Raw genomic sequence first — 9,246 nt, 5'->3', positions numbered from 1 at the left:
TGAACGAACGCTATTTAAATTTAGGACGAACACTTATGGAAATTCAGGACGAGCGCTATTCTCGCTCATTACAATTTACGGAAATGGACGAGCGTTCGGTCTGAGACCGAGCGCCACTTAGGACGAACGTTCAATGGATGACCGAGCATAATTTAGGACGAACGCTCAGTGTAAGACCGAGCGCTACTTAAGACGAACGCTTGGTATAAACCTAGCGCTATTAGGACGAACGCTCAAATAGCATTTCAAAAGGGGACGCTCGTTCTTAAGTCGAATCCTTTCCAAATGAAAGAAATCCTACTCTAAACCATTGTCAGGGAAAACCGAACGGTAGAGGACCGTTCGATGACGAGCGCGCATTATCAAAGTAAGAACTATTACTTTGCACAGATTTTTCATATGATTCATATCTTATAATCTATCTCCACCATAAATCTCATACATTACAGAATCCATATTATCATATTTCAGTTCATACTTTATACCTCGTATCAAAATATCAAATTCCGTACTTTATAAGATTCTCATTAATCATTCCTACCAAGCAACAATAAGCATACGAATCAACCAATGCATACCACATTCATTCAGTGTAACAGCGATCGTTCATAACTAATACATCAGCATACAATTCATGCATACAATCCATACCGAACATGCATACAACATACAGTATAAATTAAATCACAATAAGCTTCCCTTACCAGGATTGTGCGTTCGTTCTACGGAAGGAAAACCAGATTCCAGTACACTCTTCTACTACTTAACGTTCAGCCCCAAAAACTCCTTAAGCTAAAATACAGAAAACTAATATCGGTTCAGGGAAAGTGCATGCAAATTCAGAACAAGGCTTGCATGTAGCTAAGGAAGAACAATGAAGAGTCTGGAACTTACCCGTTTCAGAATCCAAAACCGATCGGTTCCAGATGAAGCTCACGTTGCAGGGATCGTTCTCATGGTGCTGAAACGTGAACGGAGCAGAGAATGGTGAGTTGTGGAAGAGAGAAGGAGAAGAGTTCTAGAGAGAAGGTGGAGAATTTGAGATTCAGAAATCTTGGGGAAGAAGATGAATCGCGTAGAGAAAGAGGGAGAGTTTTCCAGAAATTAAGTTTCTCTTCCGAGGCAGGAAGTTCGTCCATTCATTGGCTGCCACCCGTCTTCCATTAACGTTTTGGAACGTTCCAAAAATGACATCTGGCCGTCGCATGCAAGAGTACGTGCGTGTCGTTAATGGCACTGAACACGTGTCCCGGGCGTTAATGGAAGCAGAGTGGTGATTCAGCACAGTAATAAATGGGATGTGACAATCCCCCTAACTACACAAATTTTCGTCCTCGAAAATTAAATCTTACCAGGAAATAGATGAGGGTATAAGTCTCTCATGGCATCCTCAACTTCCCACGTAGAGTCTCCAGTCTTGTCGTCCCATATCACTTTTACCAGTCAAACCTCCTTCCCTTTGTATAACTTAGTGCGAACGTCTTCAACGCGAACCGGCTTCATCTCCAGCGTTCGGTCTTGTCAAAGACGAACGTCCTCCAGCTCCAATATGTGCGAGGGATCAGACACGTACTTTCTGAGTTGGGAGACGTGAAACACCGGATGAAGGTTGGATAATTGTGGAGGCAAGGCTAGTTCGTAAGCAACAGGTCCAATCCTTCTCAAAATCTGATAAGGCCCCACGAACTTGGGAGACAACTTCTTTGATCTCAACGCTCTTCCTACTCCAGTCGTTGGATTCATCCTTAGAAAAACATGATCGCCAGCTTTGAACTCTAGCGGTCGTCTTCTCTTATCGGCATATGACTTCTGCCTGCTTCTGGACGTCTTCAATCTCTCTTGTATTAATTTCACCTTTTCAGTCATTTGTTGAACGAGTTCTGGTCCAGTCAATATGTTTTCTCCTTCTTGAAACCAGCAAAGTGGCGTGCGGCATTTACGTCCGTAAAGAGCTTCGAAGGGAGCCATTCCAATGCTGGACTGGAAGCTGTTGTTGTAGGTGAACTCTACTAACAGCAGTATTTCATCCCAAACGCCCATGTGATCGAGTACGCACGTCCTTAATAAATCCTCGAGCGTCTGGATTGTTCTCTCGGATTGACCGTCCGTCTGAGGATGGTACGCTGAACTCATTTGGAGTCTGCTGCCCAGTTCGCTTTGCAACGACTGCCAAAACCGAGAGGTGAATCTTGTGTCTCGGTCAGAGATGATGCTGGACGGCACTCCATGCAAACGAACGATCTCTTTGATGTAGAGCTTGGCCAAGTTGGTCATGGACATCTTCAAGTTGACAGCTAGGAAGTGGGCACTCTTTGTAAGACGATCCACTATCACCCAAATGGAATCGTGATTCTTGACCGTGCGAGGCAAGTGAGTCACGAAGTCCATTGAAATGCTGTCCCACTTCCATTCGGGAATCTCCAAAGGTTGTAGTAGGCCGCCCGGTCTTTGGTACTCAGCTTTCGCTCGTTGACATGTGAGGCAGAACGCCACGAAGCGAGCGACGTCACTCTTCATCCCAGGCCACCAAAACGACTTCCTGAGGTCTTGATACATCTTAGTCATGTCAGGGTGCATGCTAAGACGGCTGTGATGTCCTTCCTCCAGGATAATCCTCTTTAGCTCGCCATCATTCGGGACGCACGTCCTATCCATATAACGTAGAAGACCGTCCGTCCCGGTGTTGAAATGCTTAGCCTTATCTGTACCGAGCGCGTTTAAGATCAGCGCCAAATCTTCATCCTCACGTTGCTTCGCTCTAATCAGATCAAATACGTCGCTAGATATTCTGAGGTTACAGCACTTGATGCTGCTCGGTTCTAACTCAAATTGTAACCTTAGATCTCTGAAACTCTCCACTAAGCTCAGCTCGCGCACCATCATGGACGACACATGTACCACTTTCCTGCTTAGAGCATCCGCCACAACGTTCGCTTTACCAGGGTGATAAAGCAACTCGAAATCATAATCCTTTAGGAATTCAAGCCACCTCCGCTGCCTCATATTCAACTCCTTTTGATCAAAGAGGTACTTAAGGCTCTTATGATCACTAAAGACTTGGAAAACGGATCCATACAAGTAGTGCCTCCAAATCTTCAGAGCAAAGACGACCGCTGCCAGCTCTAAGTCGTGCGTTGGATAATTCCTCTCATGTATCTTCAATTGTCGAGAGACGTACGCCACTGCTCGTTTCTCTTGCATAAGAACGCACCCCAAACCTTGGTGAGACGCGTCACAGTAAACTTCAAATGGTTTGGCAGTGTCCGGAATTACCAAAACTGGAGCGCTCGTCAACTTCCGCTTCAGCTCTTGAAAACTAGACTCACACCGATCAGTCCAGACGAACGGGTGATCCTTCCTGGTCAGTTGTGTTAACGGTGCTACTATCTTAGAGAATCCTTCTATGAAACGCCTATAGTAGCCCGCTAGTCCCACAAAGCTCCTAACTTTAGTGACCGAGCGTGGACTCTCCCATTCCAAGACTGCTCATACTTTGGCTGGGTCTACTGAAATTCCACCAGCAGATACGACGTGACCCAAGAATTGCACTTCCTTCATCCAGAATTCGCACTTGGTAAACTTAGCGTACAACTCATATTCTCTCAACACTCCAAGTACTAATCTCAAGTGCTCTTCATGCTCTTCACAACTCTTGGAGTAGATGAGAATATCGTCAATGAACACCACCACAAATCTGTCCAAGTACGGCCTGAAGATCCTATTCATGTAGTCCATGAAGACTGCTGGAGCGTTCGTCACACCGAACGGCATGACTACGTACTCATAATGTCCGATTCGAGATCTAAAGGCCGCCTTCTGAATATCTCCTTCCTTAACACGAATTTGGTGGTAGCCCGATCTCAAATCTATCTTGGAGAAGACGCTCGCTCCATGCAATTGATCCAGCAGATCGTCAATGCGAGGCAGTGGGTATTTGTTCTTGATGGTCAGCTTATTCAATTGACGATAGTCAATGCATAGCCGAGAGCTGCCATCCTTCTTCTTCACCAATAACACAGGCGCTCCCCAAGGTGACACGCTTGGACGGATGAGCCTCTTGTCCATCAATTCTTCAATTTTCTTCTTAAGCTCAACTAATTCAGCGGGTGCCATTCTATATGGTTGAACGGATATAGGAGCCGCGGTAGTTACCAAATCTATGGTAAACTCAACTTCACGAACGGGAGGCAATCCAGGCACCTCATCCGGGAAGACGTCCGGGAATTCGTCCACAACCGTTCGTCCTTTAGTGTACTTGTTGGATGAACGTTCAAAACTGTTATCCGTAACCTCTCTGTCTTCATGCGTCATGATCAAGAAGCAACTGGCGCCTTCCATTATATCTTCCTTAATTTGACTGAGCGTCACACCCAACTCTTCTTCATACTCCTCAGGAAAAATTAACTCTTTAGCTCCACAATCTATGAGAATGCGATTGGTATTCAGCCAATCCATTCCCAAAATTACTTCTAAATCTTTGAGAGGCAAACATATTAAGTTCACCTTGTATCTACGCCCTTCTACCTTAATAGGACATCTAACACACATGGTAGACGTTCTAACCTCTCCAGCCGCTGGGGTAGACACCACCAAATCGAACTGCATCTCACTCTCGGTTAACCCCAGTTTCTCAACGCACGCCTTCGAGATGAAGGAGTGTGTTGCCCCCGAATCAAACAGCACACAACAATGATTTCCATGAACTAAGCAGGTACCAGTGACGAGCGTACCTGAGCTCGCTGCTTCTGCACCAGTGATCGCATACACACGCCCCACAGCTTGGGCTCGACCACCTCTTCCTTGCTGAGTCCTTCCAGCGTTCGGCAGTCTCATCACTGCACGTCCGCCTATATTACACTCGTTCTCCAAGTGACCGTTTCTTTTACAACGAGTGCAATATTTCCCTCCAACCAACTGAGGGAATGATGATCTAAAGTGAGGTCCTCCGCACTGAAAACATCTGACCGGCCCTTGTTGATTTGCTTGTCCAGCAACTACCATAGCTTGTGAACCACTCAACTGAGCTGGACGAGCGTATGGGGTCCTGTTCCGATTCACATTGGGTCTCCACAGAACTGGTCCTCTTGACGCCTGTTGTTTCTTCTGTTGTTCCGCCTCAGCCATATTTTTCTCTAGTACCTTAGCCCTCTCAACCATGGCTGGGAACGTCCGAATACATAGACTGGAAATTAATACCTTGAGATCGATTCTCAATCCGTTCTCAAATTTTCTACACTGCCACACTTCACTTGTGGCCATAGTATTAAATCTGACGAGATGTTTGAATTTATTGGTGTATTCCGAAACGGACATACTCCCCTGAACCAGTTGTAGAAATTCCACCTCCTTTGCAAACCGCACGCTGTCAGGGAAATATTCTTCATAAAACTTGTTTCTAAATACTTCCCAGGTGATCGGTTGTTGCGCGTCTGTGACAATAACTCTCACGCTCGACCACCAATGGCTCGCTTCTCCAGTCAATAAATATTCAGCGTACGCCAATCTATTTTCATCAGGGTATCGTTTGGCGTTGAAGATCTTCTCCATGTCCCTTAACCACTGGTCCGCTTCGTCTGGGAGACCCTTCGCACTGAACTTAGCCGGATGGTGTTGGAGGAAACTCTCCAAGCTCCATTCAGCAGTAGGCGGGGCAGCGTTGGAAGAAGACGCCCCTGAATGATGCCTAGTCGCTGCTAAGATCTCCATCAGTTGTCTTTGTGTAGTTTCAGAGTTGGCACGTGAAGCTTCCAAACTCTGCATGGCACTCTGATTCTGCTGCATTAGAGTGGCATTTTGTTCCATCAGTGTCGTGTTCTGTTGTTGTAAGCGGTCTATCACCGTCTCCAACAACCTAGCGTTGTTGGACGCATCAGGCTCGTTAGGCTGCGGGGGAGGAGGAAGTCTAGGCGCCATTGTTCTCTAGACCAGAGAAAACGAACGTTAGTCATGACTAAGAGTTAAAACAATAACTCATCAATCACACAATAAGCACACAGCAAAAACGTAATGCACTCATAACCTACAGCGTCCTTAAGAGAACAAAACTGCTCTGATACCAATAATGTAACATCCCAAAATTATACAGTCATCAACTATATACTTAGAATAATCACATATATTAATAATTCAAAACAGTTTTAAAACACAGGGAGCGATAATAACGAAAGAGGCCGAACGGTCGTAAATGTACATAATTTAACGAGCGTTCACAAAAGATAAGGACGAACGGTTTACAAAACAATGACCAAACGTCCAACTATGTACAAACCATAAAAGTGCGCTCGCTCACAGCACTCACTAATCTAACTAAAAATCGAACGCCTCTACTGTTCGGCCTTCACTTCCACTTCTACGAGATTGGCGTCCTCCAAATTTTCTTCTTCCAGTGTTTCTTCCAGTAACGCCTCTCCATCTGCTCACATCCACACGGATGATCATCGCATAGACAAGACGAAGGTTCAAGGACGAACGACAACATAATAAAAAGACACAGGGTAAGCTTATTGAATTTAATTCAAACCAACACATACATTTTATACATATCAATTCCAGCAAGTAAGTTCACAACATATACATTCAATTCATACATAAATTTCATCCAAATTCCTGATACTAGACTGACCGTCCGGACTGTATGAATCCTGTGTAGCTAAGGCGTCCGTGCACTCAGGTGGGGTAACTGGAATGATCATCAGTAGCCACCTAAGGTTAGTCTGTTCTATCCAAGTTACAGTTATGGACTAGACCTCCTGCCATTCCCACACATGACCTACTCCTCTCTACTTGAGAACGAGCACTCATGGAATATCAGGATGGATCACCATCTAAGCTTACCACGTTCATACTTACAAATCTCAATATGCAATCAAGAGTCGTTCCACCCTGGAACGCTCGTTCAAAATCCACAATCACAATTTCAGTTCTCATGGTGTTCGCACATCGTAATTCATTCTCTTAAATACATTTTCATTCTATGTTCCACTCTCTTAAAAAGATGAACGTTCACTCCTCTTCATAACAAGGACGAACGTCGAGGGCGAGACCGAGAAAGACTTCTTGAATTAGTTAAATGAACTAACTCTGGTACGATCGGGATAAATACTTAGAATAATTTAAGTTCAAGGACTCTATAACGAATCCAATGGATAGATACCTCACGACTTGGTTGAATAAAATAAACCGAACACAATTTAATTCAGGGGACAAACCGCCAGTCAATGACCGAGCGTGAAAGTAGGCGTTTAATAAATAATTTGGACGAACGTCACGGAAGACTTGGACGAACGTCACTAAATATATTGAACGAACGCTATTTAAATTTAGGACGAACACTTATGGAAATTCAGGACGAGCGCTATTCTCGCTCATTACAATTTACGAAAATGGACGAGCGTTCGGTCTGAGACCGAGCGCCACTTAGGACGAACGTTCAATGGATGACCGAGAAAAATTTAGGACGAACGCTCAGTGTAAGACCGAGCGCTACTTAAGACGAACGCTTGGTATAAACCTAGCGCTATTAGGACGAACGCTCAAATAGCATTTCAAAAGGGGACGCTCGTTCTTAAGTCAAATCCTTTCCAAATGAAAGAAATCCTACTCTAAACCATTGTCAGGGAAAACCGAACGGTAGAGGACCGTTCGATGACGAGCGCGCATTATCAAAGTAAGAACTATTACTTTGCACAGATTTTTCATATGATTCATATCTTATAATCTATCTCCACCATAAATCTCATACATTACAGAATCCATATTATCATATTTCAGTTCATACTTTATACCTCGTATCAAAATATCAAATTCCATACTTTATAAGATTCTCATTAATCATTCCTACCAAGCAACAATAAGCATACGAATCAACCAATGCATACCACATTCATTCAGTGTAACAGCGATCGTTCATAACTAATACATCAGCATACAATTCATGCATACAATCCATACCGAACATGCATACAACATACAGTATAAATTAAATCACAATAAGCTTCCCTTACCAGGATTGTGCGTTCGTTCTACGGAAGGAAAACCAGATTCCAGTACACTCTTCTACTACTTAACGTTCAGCCCCAAAAACTCCTTAAGCTAAAATACAGAAAACTAATATCGGTTCAGAGAAAGTGCATGCAAATTCAGAACGAGGCTTGCATGTAGCTAAGGAAGAACAATGAAGAGTCTGGAACTTACCCGTTTCAGAATCCAAAACCGATCGGTTCCAGATGAAGCTCACGTTGCAGGGATCATTCTCACGGTGCTGAAACGTGAACGGAGCAGAGAATGGTGAGTTGTGGAAGAGAGAAGGAGAAGAGTTCTAGAGAGAAGGTGGAGAATTTGAGATTCAGAAATCTTGGGGAAGAAGATGAATCGCGCAGAGAAAGAGAAAGAGTTTTCCAGAAATTAAGTTTCTCTTCCCAGGCAGGACGTTCGTCCATTCATTGGCTGCCACCCGTCTTCCATTAACGTTTTGGAACGTTCCAAAAATGACATCTGGCCGTCGCATGCAAGAGTACGTGCGTGTCGTTAATGGCACTGAACACGTGTCCCGGGCGTTAATGGAAGCAGAGTGGTGATTCAGCACAGTAATAAATGGGACGTGACACAAATAAACTTAAAAAAATATGTTAACCGATTAACATATAAAAAATTCAAATTGAATATGTTAACCGTATTTCGAAATACGGTTAACATATTTTATTTAATTTTCTTTTTCAATTTCTTAATATGTTTATTTATTTTTGTTTAATAAAAAATATTTTATAAATTAACATAGTAACATATATTTGATTATATGAAAATTGTTAATTTAATTAAAGTTTAATACATTATTTGGTCTCTATTTTGAGGGATTTGGTTCAAAATGATCGTACCTTTTAAAAACGTTCAGTAAGATCCCATATTTCGTTAAAAAATGTTCAATTCGGTCATTTTCGCTCACATCGTTAAAAATATAACGGTGCAAATGTCACCATGGCCAAACCTGAGTGAGCTGTGCAGTTTGATGAATACGTGACACGTTTGAAGAGTTTGCACTCTACAAATATTTAAAATAAATTAAAATGACGCAAGTTAGGTGCAAATCCCGACAGCCACCACTATCGGACCAAGACCGGTAAGGAATTGCACTGACGTATCCCGGTGGGTACTAGAGGGAATCCGGCGAGACCCACTAGCTGGGTATCCTCAATGACGACGGCAGCAGGGGAGGAAGAATGCGTGGCCTCCGATGGCTTGTGTGAGAAA

This window comes from Vigna angularis, chromosome 9 (genome assembly GCF_016808095.1).
Source record: "Vigna angularis cultivar LongXiaoDou No.4 chromosome 9, ASM1680809v1, whole genome shotgun sequence".
NCBI lineage: Eukaryota > Viridiplantae > Streptophyta > Magnoliopsida > Fabales > Fabaceae > Vigna > Vigna angularis.
Note: the sequence above shows the minus strand (reverse complement) of the source record.